Genomic DNA, 26,542 nt, shown 5'->3' with positions numbered 1-26,542 from the left:
GAAAAAAACCGTCGATGGAAAGAAGATAGCAACAAATTCGTTTGTTTACTTGTTTATAGTCATGAATTCTTTGCGATACCGACGAATTCATGCATTAGCGCTTCTGCAGCTTCGTTTTATCTTCGTGTGGACATATTATATGAGAAGAATATGATGCGCCAAGTGTTCATGTGTTCATTACTTTTCTGTCATGAAACGCACAAGAGCTTTGTGCCGGAAATGTGCGCACTTGATAAACTAGCGATTGGATGCTTGGCCTTCTGAGAACTGAAATCACGTGCATTACTGCTGTTTCTGAAGTCGACAGACCTCAGTGAATGACTGCAGTTTTTGTGTGGACCTCCGGACGAGGCAACACCTTTAGTGCTCTCTCTTTTTATCCCCTAACACCATATTTTCCTGTGTTGGGTAACAAACCAGAGGTGCGTCTGGTTGAATTACCTGCCTTTCTCTCACTTATGTTTCTCAAACTTACACGACAATGTCAACGCTGGAACGCCACTGTCAAAGCCAATAAGCGCCAATGTCAGGACGCTCGTCCCGTCCATTTCGTCCTTGTGGTCCCCATGTTTTGCATTTCACTTTTCCAAATGCGCAAATAGCAGTTTACCTCCTGGTTATTGCGAGACGCATCTATTTAGAGACCCTCCGCAGAAGCTTAGTAGCTATGGAATTGCGCTGTTGAGCTCGAGGTATATAGCCGGTGCGATGCCGGCCGCGGCGGCCGCATTTCGATGAGGGCGATATGCATACACGCTCGTGTGCTTAGAGTTGTATGCATGTTAAAGAACTCCAGGTGGTCAAAGTTAATGCAAAGTTCCACACTACGACTGGCCTGATAATCATGCAAATTGTGGTTTTGGCACGCGATATCCCAGAACTGCAACGTATTTGAAGCCATACACTGTCTCGCAAGCCACATTGGTCAAACAGAATACTTAATTACTTGCTTAATTTATGCGAAAACACCGGGCCACAGCGTGTTACCACGGTGGAACCTTGGACTATTTGGTCAGATATCAGGGCGGATGAAACAGTGCGAAAAACAATGACAGAGAGAAAGAGGTATGGGCATATACAGGTATACACAGGCGCATGCTGCTAATTGTTAGCATGCGCCTGTTAGCATGCGCGTTTCTTGTTACGTCTTCCGTCTTCTGTCCTAGTGCACCGAACAGATTAGCCCATTTTACTGAGAACAGCAGTTATATAATCTATACGGAATGGGCTGTACGCGTCCGTCCATTCGCAGGAATTGCGAATGGTTTTCGTACAACATAAAAAAGTGCACGGTGGTCCTTATGCTTCCTTATCGTTCAAGTCCTTATCGTCCTCAAGCCGAGAGCGCCATAACTACTATAACGCTACACCAGCTTTCTGTGCCACGATCAACAGTTTCGAATGGACTGAACGTATCCGTCCCCGGCTAAGTAGATTTCTCGGACTGCCCATAACGATGTGCCACAGGAAGAAAAGGGCTTGGTCACTGCGGGTTACTGGGCGTGAGGCCAAAGACGGGTATATATATATGTATGTATGTAATGAACAAGAAGAAAGGGGGCTAACCGAAGGGAATGCTTTTTTTACTCCTATCATATGAAGCCAATAAACAATGACACTAAGGACAACTAAGGAAAAAGTAGATGTACTTACTAATTGAATTAAAGAAATGATAAATTAATGGCAATGAAAGTCGATGAAAGCACAGCTTGCCGCATGTGGGGAACGATCCCACTTCGCATTACTCTTGCGATCGTTCCCCACCTGCGGCAAGTTGTGCTTTCATCCACTTTCATTGCCATTAATTTATCATTTCTTTAATTCAATTAGTAAGTACATCTACTTTTCGCTTAGTTGTCCTTAGTGTCATTGTTTGTTGGCTTCTTATGATTATATATATATATATATATATATATATATATATATATATATATATATATATATATATATATATATATATATATATACATACACACTTCATGCCGGCTTTCGCTATCATCAGTGCGGCAAGGCGCGCTGTGGAAAAAGAAGACGCCCGCCCTCGGACTGGAAGATGGAGAACCGCAGCTGGGGCCTTCACGTTGATTGGCCGATCCTTAAAATGCAGAAGCCCGAAAAGTAGTGCGGGAGGGCATGTATGCTCTTCGAAAACGCCAGTGGGAACATTGTAGGTTAAAAGCGCTGATATCGCCAAGACACAAGGGACGGCTGTTCAGTGCGCTCAGCTATGGTCACGCAGCGATTGGCTTTCGTTGTGCGTAGTATTGTGATATTCCAATGCATCATGAGCTTTGCCTTCATATGATTCGTTACTCGTGTCAAATGGAGAGCCTACAGAACGTATTTTTTTTAAACAAAATCATTCATGTGTACTATACTAATGAAAAAAAAAAACATTATGCAGATCCCAGGCACTGCGGTAACCTGTGTTAGGCGAAGCATTTTGTAACTGGCTATGTAGCATCGTTTAACCTTCTGCAAACCATTTCCAGATGTTTGCGCAAAGCGAGCGATTGTGTGTGACGCGAGTGTCTGATGACAACAGCTAGGCGACCACGATAGTATGGCGGTGACGGTGACGTCATGACCACTGATTTATTGCACTCTGGCAAAGAAACGTTGCAACCTGTTTCTGACGACATGGGCCGATCTCAAAGACAGTGCAATATGGGGAAAACCGGCGCGCTCTCCCATTTAGAAGCAACTTGTTGCTATGCGACCTGACGTACGCGAAGGACAATGGTAAGGTAGTACGTACTCTCGCTTTCTTAAGGAAATTGTTGCTGTGCCACCTGCCACCCGCGTCGCTCGCCTCCAAGTGCTAGTCGGCGTTAGCACGCGCGGAACAAGCATTCGTCTGGGGCCTAATGGGTATAGCATCAGGTTTTGTGATGGGGCACCCTGGTTCTAGTCATCGGACATGTAGTTCTTTCCTTTTTAATTGATTGAAGAGGACCGAAAGGAAGAGAGGCAGGAAGCTACGTGCTTACCTATGCCCATCGCAGAGTGAACGCCTCGTACGAGGCAACGTATACTTCGCATCAAAAGTGGTGATAATGGGTTTTCAGAGTTGTCGGCTAGTTCACATATGTACTCTATGCACACCTACACCGAAGTTCAGATCAGGGTCCACAGTATCGAGGGCAGACGTTGTCGCCCTGTCAGGTGACAATTGCAGTAACGATCTTAACGGATATATCTTCCGCAGGATGCTTCGTACATAGTGGCCAAAGGCAAAATAATGCGCTGGTCGCCATGTTCACGAGCAATTTTGTTCTTTTACTGGCTTAATTTCTAAACAAAGCGCAGAGCCTTGGAGGCCATTGAAATAGCATTTCGTGACCGCAATAACATTTCGGGGCAGTGACTTTGTGTAGCGTATCGAGTGCTTCCTGCCCCGGCTCCATCAGGCTTTCTGTCACGGCATCTATATACCGGAGGTGGTAGTTACAAATTGCGAAGTCGACGACGTCAGTTCACTTACGAATTAGCGCCGTCTCCGTCTGTAGATTATAATTGCTAGCCTCGGGCTCTTCGCTACGTTCACTAGAATAAAGCCAGTTCTAAGCAGAAAGCGAGACGCGTCCGTTTTCATTCAAGAAGAAAAAAAAAAAGCTCTACGACCGACGGTGCGGAAACATTTTGGTCTCTTTCCGTGATAAAACGTGTCAAGTAGTTTCGTGGGGGACTTTTCCTCTTCGCGTAACAGACATCGCTGATAAAGTGATCCTGATCGCGAATAAAGGACATATTTGTGGCAGCGCGCAACCGAAGCCGTCATTTCCGGTTTCTTCGTCACGTTGTTCTAATCAGCCACTTTTATGAGTGTCTCCGGACCGAGGCTCGGAATAAGCTTCTTCGTTCCCGCAGCGGCTGGACTACCTGCGTACGGTGAATGATATTCGATCGGATTTTTTCCTTGATGATTTCCGCTCCGCGCAGAAAAAACGGGTCTTGCCTTCGGCCAGGACACGCTTTAGTTTAGAAACAAAACCGTTCGCAAACCATCCGCAATTAATCTGGTAAATAAAAGCAAACATTGAAATACGGTGAACTAATCTGCGTCTGTGCGTACTTGTAGGAATGGCTGCAGTTGAGCGAAATTCGAAAGACGGCACTTATAAAGGGCAATATATTGCTAAACTTTTCCCAGCTACAGTTCTGTCCGATTTATCTCGCACGTTTGTAAACTTTTTATCATTGCTTGCATAATAAAGTTATATTACTTAAACCTTATATACGGCGACATCTTAGTGTACTGCGGTGATTTACAAGTGCTGCAGGTTTTGTGGTTCGTGGGTGGTAGGCGGTGGACAGCTTGTGCTCAGTGGCACAAGAGTGGAGGAGATCGCCGACAACTCGAGACAAGAACGAGCGGTCGCGGTCTGTAAGTAACTGTCCAAGGGAACCGTGCTGGAGAATGACGTCGTGGAGGAGAAAATCGTCGACGTCTATTGCGCACCTCCACCGCACCTCCACCAACATGTTACGGGGGTGTTGGGAGTATAAAAAGACTGTATTTACAATATGTATACAAGATGAGTCAGAGTAGTTAAGATGGCTGACCACCAACAAAACACAGCAGCCAGCCTCGCGCGATCTTCCTCTCTATTCTTTCATCCTTCCGTAACTATATCAAGCAACGCACAGCAGCAGAAAATGAGCGACTGTTTGTCTGCCTATCTTCTTAAAAAATTATTGCGGTAAATTAAAGATAATGCAAGAATTAAGAAACTGAGCCGTCAAAATCGGTCATGAGCCCAGACACCTGCGTGTATCGAACACTAAAAGTGCGTCTGCACTAGCAGGAAATTCGCGCGCGACATTCCGCAAGCGATAGAACGCGTGCCGCAAGAACAGGCGACAGGCAAGATTTTGTTGTCGCGAAGCGAGTGAGTTTCAGAGCTATTTGTTGCGGCTTGACGCTCGTCGCCGATCGGGAAGAGCAATGGGTAGCGGCAGAGTCATTCACGTGGGCAAAAAGACGTGGGCTGACCCCTTAAAATACTACGGGACTTCCTACACACTTTTCTCCTAGCACACGGACTGGGTAGGGCCTCTCGGTTTTTAACGCTCAAGTGTAAGTGCCCCGTATGTGCCTGTACGTTAAATCGGCGAGTCTGAGTCGGAGAACGCCGAGCTGGGAGAGGCAAGCGAGAGCCGGAGGAGGAGGGTACCTGGAGTTGAAACGCTTATAGAGGTCCCAAGCGTTAACAAAAAAAGTTGCTAATTTGCAGAACGCCACCAATTACTTCACACACATCTAATTACGCCCCCTGCCCCCTCGAAGCCATGTCCGCAACATTCCAATATGCTGTCCAAATTTCATTGCGCTAGCTTTACAAGTTCTTTCAATTATTTCCCGTCGATGTTAGGAGCGGTCGTTTTCCAGAGAATTTAGTCGCGATAACAGCCAGGCTTTAAGCGCGATGAAATGTTAGCGCACACATTGGAGAAGGAAAACAGGGAATAAGGAAACAGTAAAAATAGTAAACTACATTTTCGATTGGTTGTAGGGTCCGAACCAATAACCAATACAAACCAAAGCACCCAATCTTATATAGCAATTCCTTTCGCTCGATTCTCATTCCTCTCTTATCACCCACTGCTCGAGACGAGCCGATCATAGTTATAACGTAGGCTGACCGCCGCTCGAACTATTGACAAAATGCTTGCATTATCCAGGCCCTAACTTCCGACCAGGCCACCACCCTGATGTGCTTTAGCGTTAGGTTGGTCTGTCACTGTCGCACAGCACAAACTGGCGACATTACCTCATTCATTTTGCCGAGTGCTATCTCATAATCAGCCTGCTGCTTGCATAACCTCCGCGGTAAGTCTATTATAAATCTCACGAGGTCGTTATTAATAATCTCACCATGAGATTTCTTATGCTAACCTGGTGCTGAGGTTATATATTACATACGTTAACAAAGAAGAGCAGACGAACGCAACGGCGAAAAAACTTTTGAAAAACGAGAGCACGAACCTGGCTTTCTTTGATTTATTTTTCCCGTTAAACCATGCATGCTTCCAACCGCGGATACCGTAGCGAAGTGTTTTGGTAATTTCCTGCCGCAGAGCATTTCCGCCACATTGTGATAAAACGACTGCTGTGTAGTCTGGTCCCCGCGAGCATGCCTTCGTGTGCCCTTCAAGGTGCACTCGTCTGTCGGTACACCTCCGAGCAGTGCACGAATCGCAGCGCGCGCGCGTCCTCACGGCGTTCGCGCTTATCCGCATTGCCGACGCTTTACTCGGAACATTATTGTCGGCGCATTCTTACAAGCTAACATACCTTATTGCGCATGCATAAATAGCTGATTACCGGTAATGCACATTGCCACCAGCACCTTTTGAGTGTAAGCTTTATTGTTTCACTTTCTGGATTTTCGATGTAACGAGGTCTGACCGCATTCGTGCTTCGCACGTTGATTCGTTACATGTAACACCTTATACGGCGTGTGTGGGTGCGTGTGTGTGTTTAGGGGGAATTAAGCTGCTGGGGCCGCTCGACCACAGCCTTCGTCGTTTCGATGGCCGTCCATGACAAAAGCAGGGCTGCACTCAAGCACTCGCGCATATATGGACTGCGGCAATTAGTCCCCGCCTAACCCTTCGAACGCAACGCGTTGAGACACGCACACACACACACGCGCGCGTTCGCGCCCGCACGGACCAAGCCCCATTTCCCTGCTACTTGATCATTCCGGAGGCGCCGCACAATCCAGCCCGATTCGGCGGACGACGGCGCGTGTGGGGCTCCTCGCAACTTGCGAGAAACAGAAACGAGCGGCTCGCTGCTAAGCCGGCTGCACGCAGTCTCGCGACTGCCTCGTCGATCCGGGGCGCAATGGCGCGTCAAGACGCACGCGAAAAATGCTCGCAGGGTGGCGACGCCCGTCGGCCTCCATCCTGTAATAGTTTTGCCGATAATTGAAGTGTGCCCGGAAACGAAAGGTGGAGAGAGGAAAGGTGCTCGAGGAATGCGATCGCAGTTGTTAGCTCACTTCACAGAGCGAGAAAAAAAAAGATTGCGCTGCTTTGTGTCGGGTGGTACGAACCAGACAGGGAGAGGGAAATGTAATGATGAAAAAAAACAAAACAAAAACAATCTCCTAAGTCGGTTGCCAACTGTCACTCTACTCTAGTCAGTGCTTCTATTATTTTCACGTTTTTTTTTCTCGTACACGAAGCGAGTACTTTCGTCAGCAAGAGAACTAACACAAGGCGTTCCACAAGGAAGTGTACTCGGACCGATTTTATTTAACATTTATATTAATGACATAACGAATATTAGTGAACATGCACAATTCATAGTCTACGCGGATGATACTAGCCATGTTTTAGATCACTTGATATTGCACAACTTACAAATATGACAAATAAATCTTTAAACTTATTGCAAAAGTGGAGTAATCTAAACTCATTAGCAATTAATGCGAATAAAACTAAGGCTGTGTTGTTTACACCACCACAAAAACAAGTAAACTGCAATACTGTTCTTTACATCGGCACAGAAAGGATAGAATAAGTTGATAATTTCAAAACGGTAGGCGTAATTTTTAACAAACATTTAATTTGGGATACACACGTTGAGCGTATTATGTCCACTTTAGCGAGATCATGTGGAATAATCTGTCGATTACGACACATACTGCCCTCTAAGGTAAAACTGATGTTATATAACAGTCTCTTCCTTTCACATGTTAGCTATTGTAATCTAGTGTGGGGTAAGACATCGAAAGCAAACATACGAAGCTTAAAAACATTACAAAAGAAAACTGTCCGACATGTTGTCAACGCACCGTTTGATGCACATACACTCGAGATATTTCGTGCTCTTAATGTGCTTCCTATTGAATATTTTTATGGCTATTACCTAGTCTTAAAAATTAAAAAAAAATATTTTCGCTGTAACAATAACGTTTTCATAAACTTGTGCAACTTAGTCAAATCAAGGGAAGCGTTATATGAAATCAGAAAACAGAGCCAGTGGGTGTTACCTTTCACAAGAACTAATTATGGTGTCAAGCGATTGCAGGTACCAGGTGCCGAGAATATTAAACGTGATACATGCTTCCCATACGGAACTAAATGCTATTGCGAGAAAGGCACTGAAATTAAATTAAATTAATAATGATCCAATTTCATAAATGATAACATTGCAATTTTTTTATTTTTTTCGTTTTATTTATTTAGAATGTTCCAAATCTCGCGTTTCCATCGTTCCGCATTTCTTCTTTTTGTTCCGCTGAACATTGCCGTTACATTCTGAGTATAATTGTTGGTATTTTCAAAGTGTATTTTTTCAGGTGTTGCTTATCATTTGTTCATGATCTTTCTTCCTCCCCCTTTTCTGGATGCGGATGTATGCCCACATGTACAGATGCAAATATGTATAGATGCTGGGTTGGTGTAGATACACATGTGAATATATGTATATAGATGTTATAAATGTTCTGATGGGACTATGAATGTCTGTGCAATATGAAATTGTTTTGTACATATGTAACAGATTCTCTTTGTGAATATGCTGCAACTGTTCGTCAAAGACAGGGGACAGGAACCTCGTCAAGCTGCGATTGTACAGCTTTTTGTTCCTGCCCTTGCAATTTTTTTTTTTTGCTGTAAAAATGAAAATGCGAAATAAAGTTGAAATAGTGATGCTGACACTTTCTCCATCAGCGCAGAATGGAAACGCCCGCAGAATCACGCAGTGTAAAATTAAATGAAGCGCATGCGGAACACTTGAGTGTTTTGATTTTGCCAGCGTTATAATTAATGTCGAAACTGGTCTGATACGATGCTTAGAGAGAGAGAGAGAGAGGGGGAGGAGGAAGGAAAGGCAGTGATGTTAACTAGACTTTCTCCAGTTTGCCACACTACAGGTGGGTAAGAGGCGAGTGAAAAAAACAGAAGACACGATCGAGTCTATCTGCAGCAAGAAAAATAGGAGGATAACGCGAACAGGCCATGTTGTTTTCCTCATGATCTTTCTGCGGAATGTATGCTTACACCGCATTCCTTCTTCCGAATGCGAAAACACCCGTGTACTTAGATTTAGGTGCACGTTAAAGAACCCCACGTGGACCAAATTTTCGGAGTCCCCCGCTACGGCGAGCCTCATAATCAGAAAGTGGTTTTGGCACGTAAAACCCAATAAAAAGAAAAGAGAAGCATTACTCCGTTGATTTTGACTTCATACCATAGACACTGATTACTCTTTGGTTTTGTATACTAAGTCCACGTAACTGCTGCATACGTCACAGCATGCACAAATAAAAATCGAAAGTTGTTGCGGAATTGCTTCACCGCCGTAGCTTATGGCAGCTGTAGTGTTTGCAGATTGCCAAAACAAACCCGGCTAAAAGTTGAATAGTGCTCGCTCGAAGAAGCCCTTCAACGTACTTGAATGTGAAGATGGACGAAATCAAAAATAAATTGCCGCATATGTTGTTAGATTTCTATAACTTCAGACGTTTCGTTCGAGCGCACTGCAAGCCATAATTTATCTTACCCTCATTTCAAAAAGCCTTATGATGCCGCAGCAGTTATAAACTTTACTGCCGGAACAAGCGGGCACAAAATGTAGTAATAAAAGCCAATTATAGCTGTTTCATCCACTTGTTCTCGTAACACAACTTTACATCTGTCTTGTGCCGCCTTACTATCAATACTAAAGCATTCAGAAAATACAAGTCAAATATACCCTTCGTAATTTGGTGCCGTTCTTGGAACAAGAGAATTCTGCCTTCCGATAGCGAATGGACCAAAGTTCCTTTTTTGCTTCCCTTGATGTATGCAAATATATGACGGCGCAACTGGTTCTTGCGAGCAATGCCGGTCACTAAATTTGAATCGCGATCTTTGCAGACCAATTCGCAGGTACAGTTGCAAAGATTTTCCTTGCTGTCATTCTGCTACATCTAAGGGGCTGGAAATGTCGCTGTGTCTTCGATAGAAATTCAGCGCACAACGCAGAATGTAGTCGAATGCAAAGTGTCACTGCGATAACAAAGTCGACCTGCCGTGTAAGGCAACGCCGAGAGGGGCGTGTCTGCCAGACGGTGCAAGGTCAGACATATTTCACCGTCAGGTGACTGAGGGAGGAAGGAAAAGTCTCTCTCTCTCTCTCTCTCTGAGAGAGAGGGAGAGTTCAGTAATGTGGAAAGTTGGGCGAGTTGATGACTAATCATCACTCCGCGTGGTTGAAGCAGCGCAGTGACCAGGAAAAATCGGAGAGACAGATGAATACACGAACAGCGAGTGTAGCGTATTCTTGTGCCTCGCAGCTTTGTGCTGGTCAGTGAGCTGTTTCAACGACAAGGAATGATGAGAGAGAGAGACTCTACGCTTTTCGAGTGCTGTACCATCGCCGCATATGTTATTTGCTCTCAATGGCTACCAGCTTTGGAACAGTGGTTAGTAAGGCATGTCATTCAAATATTTCTCCACCCTTCTCCACCATATCACATCACATCAACAACAAAGGATAAAAAAAATATATGCACTCCAGTAATATGCGCGGTTGGGCTGGTTGCTACATTATCTACAAAGGCTGCATGGGGACGTGTTTGAAGACGGTTGGTTATTGAGGCAAAACTTCTAGTTGCAGCGGCGCCCCCCCCCCCTTCCGCAATTGCTGAGACTAGTAACTTACCCAACTTATACGAACAAAATAATCTCAATATTATCAAGGCCGCGATGAAGAAAAGAGGTGAATGCACAAAACTTTTCGTTCGTAAGTGCTTTTTGCCCCGACCACCTTTGTTAGTTATATGTCGAACATAACGATCAGCTGTCATCTGCTCTTACGAGCAGTTGCAGCGTGAGAAAACATTTGTGCATTTGTGACGTTTTATCTGGAAGTGTTGTCTAGGCTTCATCAACAATTTAAACAGATTAAGCATACTGAATATAATCGAGCACTCTGAGTGCCTTCTTGCGTTCGCTTCGTTCCCTACACTGCTGTCTTGCCTTTTTAAGTCAAACGCATGTTTCTTTTTCTCATTTATTTATTTTTAATGTAGAATTCAAGTACAACAAGTGCCATGGCAATATATTTAAGGTTATACTCGACAGGAGCAAGCAAATGTGGGAAGCACTTATGTATAGCACTGAGTATAGGTGTCCCATGGACACGAGTCAGTACACCGCGTAATTAAGTTTCAACAACCACAATAAAAAAAAATCATGTACGCGTTCGTAGTGCCCTTTAGGTTAGCGGTGACTGTACCACGGCGATAACTAAGATAACTTCCTTAATGTTTCTGTCATGATTCGAAATGATTGAACGTGGTATCATTGGCCTTGCTTTGCATTTTGAGTAGCCCTTCTTGAACAGTGCGTGTTGTCGCTTAATGCTGTAAATTTATATACCGCAAATTAAATTTTGCATTCAATTTGCATACAGCGATTTTAGGTACACGCAGATGAAGCATCTAAACCCGAAAAAAAGGGGAAAAACTTGGATCTCTTTGGTGTAATGTTGACTGAAGATGGCTACATTGAACTAATATCCAGAAAAACGCCGAACAGAAGTAAATGATAGTTTTTGGCATTCCCACCGGAAATGACTACTTCACTACTTTTCTTCGGCTTCAACTACGATAATATTTCGAAGCCTTTTAACGTCAGGACTGATAACGAAATGATTAGTTGTTTTTATGTGAGAATGACGTGGTTAGATCAAAGGCCCAAGGAATGACATGACTAAATCAAAGGTTCCGAAAATTTTTAGGCTTGTCTCAAGACTCGCCCAGTACCTTGGCGCGGCCAGCAATCTCACCCGCACTCTCCTTCAGCCGAGAGCTAAATCATTTCGCTTCGCTACTGATAACACGCCTTCGGGTTATACTCGCTCCTGTGCACGCAACAACAAAGACACACATTCCCAAGGAGCCGCTAGTTCTACCGTGGTAGAAGTCGTCTATTACACAGGTCTTCCAGATATGATCTGGCCTACTCATTGAGTCTGTCTCATTCCTCAGGGGGTAAAAAAATATATATACATATATAAAGAAAGAAAGCAAAGGCACTCCTAGTAGAAAGAGGTGCCAAATTTCACCGTAATTTTCGCTCTTTGCCGAAGCGTAAAAATGCGATCGTTTTATGGGAAGTGAGCGAGTGCGGGCCATGCGGGCGAGACGGAGAGGCTGCGCGAGCGGAGTACGACACAGTTTACCTGGCCTAGCGTTAGCGAGCCCGCCCTGATGAGCGCGCGACATGGACACTTGTGGATTGCCACTTTTATGAGGCTTCGGGAGTTGTTTGATGCGTAGGGTTTGTTGGCGCAAGGGCTAAATTCATTAAATGAATATAATGAAACTAGAATTTGGTCACCTTTGACATAAAAACTGCACAAAATTTCGGACTACCATGCAGGTCGTTTTTTGTGTCTTTCCAAGACCTGTGAACTTGTATGTTGGGAGATATAGTTCGAGTTTACGTTCATTTTATGTTAAAATATGTATGTATGTATGTATGTATGTATGTATGTATGTATGTATGTATGTATGTATGTATGTATGTATGTATGTATGTATGTATGTATGTATGTATGTATGTATGTATGTATGTATGTATTATAAGTGCATGTATACAGAAAGCCTTTCTAGGCCCATGGTGAAGTTTGTGTCAGCAGACCTGACTGCCGGAGTGTCTGCCGAAGCGTCATCACGCCATGTGAAGAAATATTAGTCATATTAAAGAATGAAAAATGACTGATAGTGACAGTTAGTGAACGATAACAATAATAATGACTAGCAATTACTAATAATGACTTCTAATGACTTGTAATGACTACTAATGACTCCGAAATGACCAATATGTCTAACGACGGCTTGTATTGACTAAAATTGATTAGAAATGACTACCAATGTCTAGTAATGAGTAGTAATGACTAAAATGACTACTAATGACATCTGATGACTACTAATGACTCCGAAATGACCAATATGTCTAACGACGGCTTGTAATCACCACAATTATACAAAAATGACTAGAAATGTCTGGTAATGAGTAGTAATGACTAAAATGACTACTAATGACTTGTAATGACAAGGAATGACTAGGATATGACCAACATGTCTAACGACGGCTTGTGATGCCCACAATTGATTACAAATGACTAAAAATGCTTAGTGACCAGTAGTGACTAATAATAACTGAAATGACTTGTAATGACTACTAATGACTACGAAATGACCAATATGTGTAACAACAAATTGTAACGGCTACAATTGATTAGAAACGACTAAAATGCTTAGTAATGACCAGTAATGACTAATACTGACTGAAATGACTTGTTATGACTAGTAATGACTACGATATGACAAACGGCTTGTGATGACCACAATTGATTACAAATGATTAAAAGTGCTTAGTAGTGGGCAGTAATGACTAATAAAGACCTAAATAAGCTGTAATGACTAGTAATGACTACGAAAAACCAATATGTCGAACGACAACTTGTAACGACTACAATTCATTAGAAATGACGAAAAAGGCTTAGTAATCACCAGTAATGACTAATAATGACTGAAATGACTCGTAATGACTACTAATGACTATGATATGACCAACACGTCTAACGACCACTTGTAATGACCACAATTGATTACAAATGACTAAAAATGCTTAGTAGTGAGCAGTAACGACTAAAGGAAAGACGAGAAGGAGAAGAGGCAAAGGGAGAGAGGCGAATGATAAGAGGAGGAAGAGTAGGCTTTCGCTGTTCCCCTCTTAAGAAAGATCTTAAGAGACCCTGTAATTTTTGTTTGTGTTTTTCCCCTCTTAGCTGACCTGCGCATATTTTATTGTATATTGCATTGAACCGGCCACTAGCCACATTAGGCTATCGGTCGAAATATTTTTGTATCATTTGTTGCTTTCTTGAAACTAAAGATTTATTGATTGATTGATTGACTGACTGACTGACTGACTGACTGACTAACTGACTGACTGACTGACTGACTGACTGACTGACTGACTGACTGACTGACTGACTGACCAACCGACCGACTGACTGATATGGCAAAGAGCGCCATGCACGAGGTCTTCGTCTTCGTGAATTATGTCTCTTAAAAGGACTCTTCCTTTTTTTCTTCTTATTCCTGTCGCCATTATTTCCTTTTGTGAGTCAATTGTTTCATGCGCCCCGAACTTTGTGCACATATGAGTAAGCGAAATAAAAAAAGAAGGCTATGCAGTCATGCATGTTTTTTGTTCATTCATATTATGTAAAAAATAATAGCCAATGGCAGGCGCCGCTAAACAAGCGCCAACATCCCTTGACAATCGTGAGTATTTAAAGAAAAGGAGAGCTGGTACTGGGCCCAAATCTGGAACACCAGCGACACAACGATCACATCTGCGTAGGCTTATAGTGACTGTTAATAGCAATGAACACAAAATAGCTCACAAGACCCTAAAGAGCTTCGGTCTTAAGGTACAAGTTCCCACCTTAAGTGCAGCACCTTTACATTACGCGATGTGATGAAATCGGGAAAATTGTAGGCTTAATTATGATGGAGTCAGCTGACACAGGACAGGCGTAATCGGTGACCGCTGGGAAAGGCGTTCGTCTTGCAGTAGGCATAAATGATGATCGTGATGACGATGATGGTTTTACATGCCGACACCGTTTGCCCCCTCTGGTATTACGGAGCGGGGAGCTGCGGAATGCGCTTGTGCCGCACTGGTTGACTGCCGGTTTGAGAAAAGCACGCCTTTCAGCATGCGCTTTCGCGTGGGCAGAAGGCAGCGATCGCGCCTCTCAGCGTGCGTCGCCATTTCGGCGTGCGCTGCGAAGGAGCCCCCGCCTGTAGTTATTACCGTGAGATCCTTTCCTCTATATAACTGTTTCTCTATTAATTTACTTATCAGTAAAATTGGATTGGATTTGCAGTTCTCGTTTATGGACTCATCAACGATACGTCATCTTCGTTGGTGGACAAAAAGTAGCGTGTCTGGTGAATGAGTGGTTTAAGTGGTTCAAATACACTTTCACCTCTCTCTCTCTCTCTCTCAACTGAACATCGAGAACGCCTTGATAGAATCCAGTGGCCGTATTAGGTGAGAATTATTTTCCTTCAGTTCTATTAATTTCTTATCACACGCCACAGCGAGTGGCCTATACTGGCGACAGTGAAGGCTTCCATGACGTCATTCCAGCCAATGAAGAAGGTCAGAAGGGATGGAAAATAATAAGCGCCCTGATTTATAATGCAGTACTGGGCTTCAGAAAGAAATCGTGTGTTATCACCACGCATGCCGCATCGCGTACCGCATCAACCATTTTCGTCGCACAGCTAGAGGTGCCATAGTACGAGCAACGACCTATTCTCCAGTGGGCCTTGAATAGACTGGATGACAGGCCATTTACGGAAGCGAATATCTTGGGAGCCTGGCCTCACAGTTCATTAGCCCAGAAAGCAGTTCGAGCGCTTTTTCACTACCTGAAGGCAACAGACTTGAGTGCCCGACTATAGACATCCTACACCTAAGTTTTCTTTCTCTCTCTCTCTCTCTATCTATCTCTCTCCCCATGCCCCTCCCCACGTGTAGGGTAGCAAACTGGACTCAGTCTGGTTAACCTCCCTTCCTTTCCTTTTCTCTTCTCTCTCTCTATTTGGAAGCGGGCGCTCAAGTAAAAGCTGTCTAGACAAGTTTCCAGTGGTATATAACTGTCAAATTCCGCCATGTTGTCAAAATCGCCGTCTTGTCAGTAATGATTGACTCACAGCGCTGATACGGCCTCTCTGATTGGCTCAAAACGGTCAACATGGCGGAATTCAACAATTTGGCGGAATTTAGGCCGCCTTGCTGACTTGGCTGTCAGGCAAATTGAATATAATGAGAACCATGATTGGATGAGAGACGATCACTAGGCGATGCGTTAACTGCTCAGTCTGCCCTGGGGTACTTTTGAGGTTTAATTTAAGTAACGGAAGAAAGAATTTCATTTTCTTTGCGATACCACCTTTAATGCAGCCTGTAAAATTTATTTTGTGAAATAGAAGTGTAAGTTTATAACGCACTGACTTGCTTGCGCTACAAAAGTAGGCGACGAGGCGCTATATGTTTATTATTCGCGTACGTTTTTCATTTACTCTTTCATTTGAATTAGTACATACTCGACAATCTCTGTCTAGGTTTATTTAAACGTACCTCTTTTCAACTTTTGTTTTAATTTGCTTAAATTTCTTACTGATAATATTAGTTTGAGCTATCCGACCCTTGGCCAGTTTCTCAAAGTGGGTATGTCCCATTACCACACACGGATCCACATCTATTCCACATACACGCTTTGCAAATTTGGTTAAACTTCAGATTTATTTTAAACCATAAGGGATATATTTTCTAATGGTACGCTTATCGTTGCCCCTTGGAAACATTCGTTAACTAGGAAGGTAACCTTGTTAGGTTACTAGGGAAACTTATTCTTACTGGCAACGCAATCCGGTTGTCTGTCTCCCGGGAAGCTGCTCAAGTGCGTAGCGTGGTTACCCCCTTCGATCCTGTTCCTAAGTGGCTTCCGCTTCTGGACTTTGGTGCTTGTTTGCCCGAGCTTTGATTTTTTTTCTTTCGGCTCTACAATATAGTGTGCGTTTTTGTGTCTGTATGTTGCAAATATACTGCAAACGACGTATTCCCTACGTTGGTGGCAGTATTTTCATGCCATAAAGAAACAAAGAAAATTAAATGTGGTTATGGTATAGGCGATGTCGCCTGTGTCGCAGCCATAGGGTTCTTAGTTGAAACTAGAAAAAAAATTTTGTTGTTGCTCTGTTTCAGCGTTATGTTACATAGATAACCCAATGTCTAGCTCATAACTGCTTAGCGTAGTAGAACTGTCGGTTTTTATTATAACCGAAAAGCATTTCTTTTTCTATTTTTTTTTCTAGAACAACGAGGCACACTGTCAGGGCAGTCACTTGAAGGAGCTCGCATATTTACGTACCTCTATTCTGTGGCGGTACGCTTCTTGGACCATCTAAGTGCAGGCTGGCTGGCAGGTACGCACCTTTTTTGATAATGTTAGCGGGGACAAATTACAATGCACTGGTGACACCTCAAGGCCTTGAACTTGAATTGTTGAACACCGTGGAAATCAGTATGAAAACAATAATAAGAGTGAGAAACTTACCTACTTCGTCGCATTTTCTCTCTAAGAAAATACCGCTTCCTAAATATGTCAAAAAGCCTCGTTAGGAATTGCAGCTTGTGGCTCCTTATTTCCCGTTGTTGTGTCAACGGAAGGTGCAGTGACACTAGCACTGTTTTCCTACAAGCTAACACAACACAATTTGAAGCATGGCGTGCCACTTGGTCGTATAATGGAGCATCGCTTAACGAGAGAAATGACAGCCTATATCTTATAGACCTCAGCGACGACCAAGGACGTACGCTCCCTGCGTGCCACCTTGACCCGGTTGGATGATAGTGAGCTCACAGAAGCTAACGTATCATGGCTCTCGACTCTATCGTCATCCGCCAAAGTGAGTCCCTAGAACAGCTGTTGCGCTTGTAAAAGAGGCGATTGGCATGTACGAGCGTCTTTGAATGCGCATCGAATGCTGTTCTATGCGCATCAGCTCTATTCTCCCCCTTCTTCTCCCTATCTTCTCCCCATCTCCTCCCTTTTTCTCTTCCCACTTCCCCATTATGTCAGTGTAATGTGGCAAACCAGGTGCAACCTGGTTATCATCCCTGCCTTTTCTTCATAAACCATAGGCCAGGGAGAGGCAGCACTGGACAGTTCAAACCTGCGAGACCAGCTAGAGCTGGTATGGTGGGTACGTTGGATAGTCGCGGCCACAGGGACTCCGGACTAAGGAGCTCTACCACCGCCGGGCGACGAAGCTTCACCGCTCACGCACTGAATCTTCATTTCAACAAAAGTTTTCAACAGCTAAAACAACAATAACAACGTCCTCTCTATATCACCCCCTAATCGTTTCATTTTCGATTATTTTCGTCCCTCCTCATTGGCTTGGACACCGCCGCGCCGCCGTCATTTTTGGTACAGCAAAGCACTAAGCGCGACTGATGAGAAGAATAGGTAAGTGCGACCGCCACCCTGAAGTGCTCGATATGTATTCACAAACAGAAGACGAAAAAAAGAAAGAAGCGATAGAAAGAGGCTGATCTTCAATTAAAGTGTGATCGAGATAAGTTGCAGAAGTACGATAGAAAAAAAGAACATTTCATGAGATGTACGAAGTCAATAAAAAACTTATTCCTTTAATCGACGAGTAAAAAAAAAATCATATCATTGATGCTGTCATTGCTAACAAGAAAATAAGAAAGAAAAGTTGCTTGCAGCCATTCTGGGCGGATTCGCAGCCCTGACGAGGTATTTTATAACGATTCATTTTACCTTGCATTCTTTTCGCCCTTAGTCATTGGTTCAGACGCCGCAGCACCGCCGTTATCCTTGCGATAGGCATCTCGGCGCGACGTAAAGAGGAAAGGAAAACTGAAATGGAATTACGTTACAAAATACGGACCTTGCTTTTGTTACGTGCGAGGGGTTAGTGATCGGCTGCTACCTTGGCTGGATTGCTGTCAGGTGGCGTTGAGAATGAGATCGCTAATTTATAAAGACAGCGGCGGTAATCGGCAGCCGCCGGCACCCCCGTTAAAGTTCGCGGTCGGTATGCAAGCGTTATGTAATCGCGTACAAAAGCCTGTCCTTTCAATTTCTCTTCCGATCGTGTAGCCTAACGTTTACCGTAACTGTTGAAACAGCAGTTTTATACGGAACATCTAGCCGAACATCAAAAAAGAAAAAACGAGGAAAAAAAAGAGAGAGAGAGAAAATTGAAGGAGAGGTCTTGCGTTCACCAAACTTCTCTTACGTAATTACGGGCCGCGATTGGTCCTCGTCGCTTCGATGTTGATCTGAGCCTCCAGTGGTGGGTGCACAAAGGCCGTCCAATCAGGAAACGCTCTTAGGTAAGACAAGTTTTGCGAATACGGGTCCAAATGTTTTGCGAAAGAACGGCAAGACAAATGAAGAGCACTGCACTGATAAGACATAACAAGCTTGCTGGTGCACTCCAGGTACAACCGCACCTGCAATTGCGTCGTCGGCTTGGGACTACTACAGTGTCACCCAGAGCGCGTATGCATGCATGTACCGGAGGCGGCTACGCTAGCGAGCGGCTTGGTTGAGTAATACGCGATAACCGAAATGTCTTCCACTAGATCAGGCAGACACATACATTAAAAACAACCAAATCGACACCGGTTATCACATAATTAATCCTGGTGGTCTCATTTTGGTTCACGCTCGTTCCCGCGTTCTGTACACATTCATTCTTTACATTGCTCTATCAGTGCTCTCCCGTGGTTCGCCTTCGCCTAATTTACCGCGAACGTACTCGGGAACCCTCGTAGCCCCGATCGTGTATACATTGTCCTACGCGAAAACGATTCTCGGTCTCGATATGGCAGCTGAAACGTACTCAAAGGGCGGCCATTAGTATACGCACTGGCCAGCCGTTATCAGTCACACGCAGTAACTGTAGCGTCACGAGCACACACACCAATTTCCCGCGAGCGAGCTCCGTCCGACAACCGTGACGCCGCCAGCGCCGCCATGTAGTCGTACTCCAGAATACGCGCCGATACTTTTCGTCGATGCCGATCACGACCGCCACGAACTGCGCTGCGAGCTTTTTTCCACGATCGTGTTATACAGGCGCACAGTGCGAGACAGGGGGTTCATTCAGGGCGAGAAACGAGACAACACCGCGCAACGTCACTCACGAGCGCGCCGGCTCGTTGGCGGCCGCCCGCGTGCGAGCGCTTCTTCTTATCTCGGCCAGCGATCTCGAACCGGCGTCTCGCTTTTCCCCCCGAGCCCGGCCACCCGGCCCGCGCTCCTTGTTGGGCGTGGCGCGTGGGATCGGCAGCCGAGCTGCTCGTGCCTGCCCATGCGCGGGCGACCGCGCGCGTCTGTCGCCGCGCGCAGTAAATCCTGCGCACGAAGGTTACACGCCTGTGTCAGCGCGTGCTCCGGGGAACGGTCACTTCCCGACGTGCATCGTAATGTATGCGTCAAAAACAATGGGCCAGCGCGCCCACAAACGAGGCGCGCGAGCGACACCTTGTCGGCGGTCGACAAAGAGGGCGTGTCGCCGCAGAGTCGCCTCGTTGTCACCTGGAGGGAAGGGAGTCGCCAGCGCGAGAAACTGATGGACGCCGCAGCGAACGGACGGCGTTACTTGCCTATGCAAGGTCAGAGAACAGAGATAAATGTTCTACGAATGTTTTTTGAAATGTTTTCAATGACAGAATAATAGACCTCTCTATAGGTCTGCTCGCGCTCCCTGGGGGGGCTAACTTAATTCTTCAGCGATTATTTCGGCAGGTCTGCTCCAACGCAACTTGCTCGTTGAATAATGTGTATATACCTATGCTTACGAAGCAGACTAATGTGTGGAACTGATTAACAGAGCCGCTTACTTATGCCTTCCTCTCCCACCCCCCATTTCGTGTTTTTCACTTATCGTCCAATGTTATCGTTATTGTTCTAAGGTGGGTGCTATACAGCTGAAGTTGCAGTCCCGGCACGAACGAAAATAAAAAGATAAAAATAACGATGTGCTATTTTGTGAAGTACCTACCTGTTCTTTTCACTGCTTCCATGTCAGTAAGTATAGGTTCTTGGGGGTAATGCGTGTGAAACCGTGCCAAGCCTTCCACGTTAAGCCAGGCGTGTTAATAGCACGCTCGCCGAACTTCCTAATTAGATGATACCTGAAAGTGCGCAGGAAGCGCACGGACATTAATTCTGTTTTCGGCCTTCATTACACATGCACAGGAAATTATGAAGAGTAGCAATATTAAGTTGGTAAGGCAATGCGACAAAAGAAAAACGAAAAGAGAGATAAAGCTTCTTCCTTAGTCCCGGTACTAGGCCAGTGCGCTTGAGCGCATTAGTCCGCTTTTGTTCGTCAACGCAGCGAGGTCGTGGTTCGCATATCCAATCAGCCGTCCGCGTTTGCAGAGAAGAAGCGCGGAGGGGCCTTTGGTCTCCCCAGACCAAACTAGAGATGTGCATGGCCGACGAACGGTGCATTGAATCCGCGCGTGCTACAGAGCAGGCGCGCTGATAAGGCTGCACCCCGGCTGTTCGCCCCATCTATACGTTCGCACGCCGAAGCGCTCTGCGATCCAGCGAGACGTTGCCGCCTCCTCTCAGTCATCGTTGCCAACTTGGCACAATTGCGTGGCAGCCTGTATGCGGGACGCGGAAATGGTGGCAGTCGGGGAATAATGCACGGCGTAGGTCGGGATTGCCACAGGAGCATCAGCGGTTTGTGAAAGCGAGAGGCATGGCGAAACCGAGACACACTAAAAGTCACTAAACCGCGAGCTTCGGTTTTTCACACGCGCATCACGTCTTCTCGTTTTCTTTCTCTCAGCCATGTTTTTTTTTTCATTTCTCGTTCACAAAAAGATGAAAACGCGGTGATACAACTCCATTCTCTTCCGCGTCAGCACATATTGCGCTGAGGTGGGTGCTACGCAGCCGGAGTTTCTAGAGCGCAGGCAATGCCGCTTTCGTGGCCCGGAGCTGCTATGGCGGCGATGAAGGCGCAATGCTCGCGCAATGAAGTAATCTTCCACCGAAGAAGTACAGTCTTTGTCAAAAGTTCGAAAGCCACTCCACAAGTGACTGATATTCGTCACCCGGCTTCGCAGATTTGAAAGTAGAAGTGTGATCCTGCTTTGGAAGAAAAATCCGATTCGATAAAATTAGTTCCGAACAAGAACTCACGCTGAAAGAACATTGTTCTTTATCGGATCTAAGGGCACTGGATTGGAGGCTCTCAAGGCCCTACAAGATTTTGGATCCATTACCAGCAGGGCGCATCACGCAGGCGAATGCTAATGGCCCTCAGAGATTTCTGAAAGTGAGCAATATTTTTGGTAAGTATGCTAAAGTTGGCGTGATCTGTTGTAAGCTTGCATTATACGCTTTCTTCGACTTGATTTGATGTTCCTTCGTGTGCCTCCCTTCCCGTGTCTTTTGTGACTTGACTTCACGACTTCGCGACTTAATTCACGTTTTCCTTTCTTTGTGACCTGTCTCAAGTGCATACAGGGCCATAATTTTTTCTCTAGATTTACGCAATTTTTAAATATCGCCTGTGGCATATAGCATAATTTTTGTCATTGAGCTGGATTATTTGAAGAGGCGGACATTACTAGCGCGAGAAATTGCAACTGACATCCAACTAATTAACGAAAACTGACGAATTAACTTCGTTAATTAATTACTTTACAGCACACATTGCCATTTACGAAGTGTAGCCGGTTAGTTTGGAAGACGCATCCACTTGAAATATCCAGGACGACGCCTATTTCGATATATTATTTCCCACAGTGTACAACGAATGCATGGGCGTACCAGTTATTTTTTCTGCTTGAATGCATAAAAGCGCCTTTTGTTAAAAAAGTAAGTTGACCACCAGTGCATTTTTACGGCGAATTTGATGGCGCATATCTCCAAATTGGTGTCATTCTGGAAATTCATTCAAAGTGGATGCGCCTGACAAACTCACCGGCTACAATTAATAAATTGCAATGTGTGGCCTAATGTGATTAATTAGGAAGTTAATTAGTGAGTTTTTGTCAATTAGATATATGTTTCGATTTTTCAGAAAAGTAATATCCGCCTCTCTAAACAATCTAGCTCAAGGACTAGAATTATGCTATTTGCAAGTGGAGATTTCTCAAATTTCCATAAAACTTAAAAGCGATCACCCCATATATGTGACCTTACTTTACGTTCGAGCGTATTTTCTGTAGCTTTATTTTTTATCCGTGTGATCTTCTGTTCAGTGGCACCTTGTTCTCGCATTTTTTGTAAGCTTTAATTTTACGTGAAATGGAGTAGCCGGCGCCACTTAAAGGCGTCATCATCGCCTAAATGTGACGTACTAAGAAAACATGAACGAAGTAATCGAAACTAACGCTCTTGTGGGATTACAAAGCTTGCCGTTGTCTTATTGGGCTAGGCGCAGTATGAATAATCCCATCATTTTTTAGCGATAAGCTTTACATGTGTAGACAATAAAACGAACTTCAGGGGAAAAATCAGTTAAAGCGGGCGCTGTGGATTGAATCAGGTAGATGATACCTTCGTATAGACTAAATCTCTCGGTTATCCGGCTAAAATAGATCATTATATATATATATATGTGCGGTTATCACAACTTTCATCTCGAGTAGCCGCCTTCCGCTCTAACACACAATAGCGTGGTGCATTTTACAGTGTTTTCTGAAGTAAGTCTGTCGAGACAGGTTCCAAACGTTGAAGTTGACAATTGGACAAGTCCTTACGTAATTCCAAAGTTTTAATAAAAGCTGCTACGAAAACAACAACAATAGAAAAATGAAATGGCTGGACCCGTAATGCATAGGGGACAACACCAGACACGCGGAAGTTTCTTCAATAAATGCACAGACAGATTCCAAATGTAAGGCATGGTGACAGAGAAGTTAGAGGCACTGGAAAAATCAGTAAGCTTCAGAACCTTCAGCAAGTCATCGCTGGAAAATGCGTGAGCCATCATGTTCATTAGTGGGAAAAATAAGGAAGAACAGAGGGGACAACAGAGCAAAGCCAGTGATTCATATTGCGTCACGATAACTAGAAAAAAAAAAGTGACGCTTTGAAAAAGAAGGGGGGGGGGGGGGGTTGATGCGGGTAGGCAGCGCGCGGGTGAAGCGCGGAAGTTTAATCCGTTTATTTTTCTCAGTGAAAAGAAGAGGCCGCAGCCATGAAAAGAAGTATAGAATAAGGCACAGAAGAAAGGCGTAGAGAGACAGCAAAGAAACAACAGTAACGGCCCACGCAATGTATAAGCGATGCACGACTCGCCAAAGAGCCCGCGCGGAAGTGACACGCGCGGGGCCAAACATCTGATGCCGTTACGTCAAGCGCCTGAGTTTTCAGACGGGCTCTCCGCGCGAGACACAGGCGTTACGAGACGCGCGCCCACTCTGGGTGAAGGCGCGCGCTCTGCCGAAAATCGGACGACGATGATTTCGCCTCGGCCAAGTGCGGCCGCGGGCAAGGGCCGGCCTCGTTGCGAGTGAACGTGAATACACGAGGAGAGTGGAGACGGGAAACAAGGAGAAAAGAGTAGCGGCCGGGTGAAAAAGATTCGTGCAGCCGTAATTTGTTCTCGCCATGCGCGGCTCGCACGATCGAAGGGAAAAAAAGAAAGAAAAAACAATCAAACAAAGGCGGCGCGAGAAAGCAACACCGGTGCGCGGGTCGACGATGGGGGATGAATGACGCCAGGCTTACGTAGCCCACCCCTCCATAGGTGGTGCGGGCTCACGCGACGCTGCGCAACCACTGCGCGGCTTGCTTTCCGGCCGCTCGGCAAAGAGATTCCACGGGTGCAAGCCGCGTGAAATGTCGTCACGAATGCTTGAGGAGGCCGGCGAAACGAGGTTTGAAAGAGAGGAGCGGCAGAATGGAAAACAAGGTGGACGCTCCATCTGTTTAGTGCCGCCGTCTCCGATAAACGGAGCGCCGCCACCACCGTCGCTTTCAAGCTTTGTTAGTTTTGTTTTCCGGGGAACGCGATTTATAACTCTTTCTCACGTACACTCGCCAGATAAAGAGAGAATTAGAAGAAAAGATCTTCGAGATGCGTCCCGCGCCTTCCGCCTCGTGTATATCGAGGGTTTGGGTGGGAGGGAGCGGCTGGCAGACAACGAATCGAAGATGCTCGAATAGATTTTATACGAATGGGCGAATATGGGGGGGGGGGGGGAGGCGACGGCAGCAGAATACGAGAGCGGATCGCATGGGCCGCGTGAGGCCCGGAAGCCACGGCTTAAATATACGCATACTATGGTGTATAAATAGTGTGACGACTCGGCGACAACGACGACAGCGAGGAGGTGGTCGAAATGGAACGGGCAGAAATCGGAAGGGAATCATGCCTAGACCACATTCAGAGGCAGCTGTACAGTAACTGTGCCGCGGCGCCACGCGCAGTCTAAGTCGTGCCCTCCGAAACGGGCCTTTGACAAATGGGCTCCTTTTGACAACGCGGGCACTTGCGTACGCGTCTGCGTAATAATCAAAGCCTCTGTATCAAAGCCAGCGAGCGCAGGCGCGCGGGTGCTGTGACCGACTTTGATACATGGTGCGGCTTCGAAGCCACTGCGTGAATTCAGTTCGTCGCGGCTTCCAGTTTCGTAGCAACGCTCCATAAAACAGCCATACTCCAGGGAGAAGAAATTGTTTTGCAGACTTTGTTGGCTAGGTCTGTTCCAGCTGCATCTCGCTATGCCGAAACGTTGATAATGACTGTAGTTCAGTTCCAGAAAAACTTGTTATTTGACTAGACGCGATGCGTTGAACTAATGGCATAAAAATTGGGCCCATGAAGCGTGTGCAGGCGCATTAGGCCCCTGTCCCGTGTTTCTCTTGGTCTCTGTTTTCTTTCTTTTTTTGTAGATGACACTCGATTCTTCTCATCAATTTATGGCTTCAAAAAGAGAGCTAACTTTAATTTGGAGCTGAAAAAATGGTCTCCAATCCACGCTGTGAAAGTAATTGGACAGCAAAGTTGTAAACGACAAATATAACCAGTACCCTTTGCGACGTAGGTTGAAATTATTCACGTGGAGACATTCGGATGTACTTTACCTAATTATTAGACTAAGACATCTCGACGGCCTGCGACTTGGCTTGCACCACCACTTCGTGCACCTACAAAGAGTGGACCAGGGAGAAGAGAAATTCGCCGCGCCTCGTATGCGCGCTGGTCTTCCAAGAGTGCTCCACCATACGTGGCCCTCCCATAGCACTGCCATAACACAAATCAGTTTCCAGGCGGGTTCTTCTTTTGCGTACGAAAGTGTCGTTACGTCACTCCCTGCTTCGTATGCTACACTCAAGCTGTCGTCGTCGCGGCAGCTTGCGCAACAGTAATCTTTACCGGAAAACGTATTTGGGGCGCGCTACGTGCTTCGCATTGCATGTAGGCGCAGGAGCGCCTTATCATCAATCATGTGGTTCAAATGCTTGTTTTGAGCGTGTTTTTAATTGAAACGTATGTTGTTCTGTTTGGTTCATGCGTGATTCCAAAGAATGTATGGAAGGTTGGCTTCACTTTGTTGAGTGCTTGTATAGCTTCTGCCTTACGGGTGTTATGAGCCATGGAATTTGGAGGTATAAGCGATAGATGATGATAGTTTTCTATCAACGTTACGTCACGATGAAATCCCGGGATCCTAGTCATAGACAGCTTCGCTGTTGTAACTTACGAACCATTAGCTCGTTTCTTAACGTGACTGTAAAATGCGGGCACTACAATTGAGTCCAGTAGCATTTTACTCAGTGCGTTGCACTGGAGGCAAGCTAAATGGTAAACACGATGTACCCAAGTGTGACCATAGCCTTGATGCGTGGTGAGTAGTTGTCTCATTCATGCATTTAAAGCATGTGCACACAAGACATCCGCAGGTTTCGTTGCAAATGAGATCTTCTCGA

The 26,542-nt window shown here is 45.3% G+C and overlaps 1 protein-coding gene across 1 annotated transcript in view; it reads right to left on the bottom strand.

Moving 5' to 3' along the window:
- The window catches only part of LOC142584663 (nose resistant to fluoxetine protein 6-like), an 82,791-nt gene that overhangs the window by 35,201 nt on the left and 21,048 nt on the right, over window positions 1-26,542 (bottom strand). The window lies entirely within an intron of this gene.

The sequence above is a fragment of the Dermacentor variabilis genome, chromosome 1 (assembly GCF_050947875.1).
Source record: "Dermacentor variabilis isolate Ectoservices chromosome 1, ASM5094787v1, whole genome shotgun sequence".
NCBI lineage: Eukaryota > Metazoa > Arthropoda > Arachnida > Ixodida > Ixodidae > Dermacentor > Dermacentor variabilis.
Note: the sequence above shows the minus strand (reverse complement) of the source record. Positions and strands in the feature narration are given on the sequence as shown.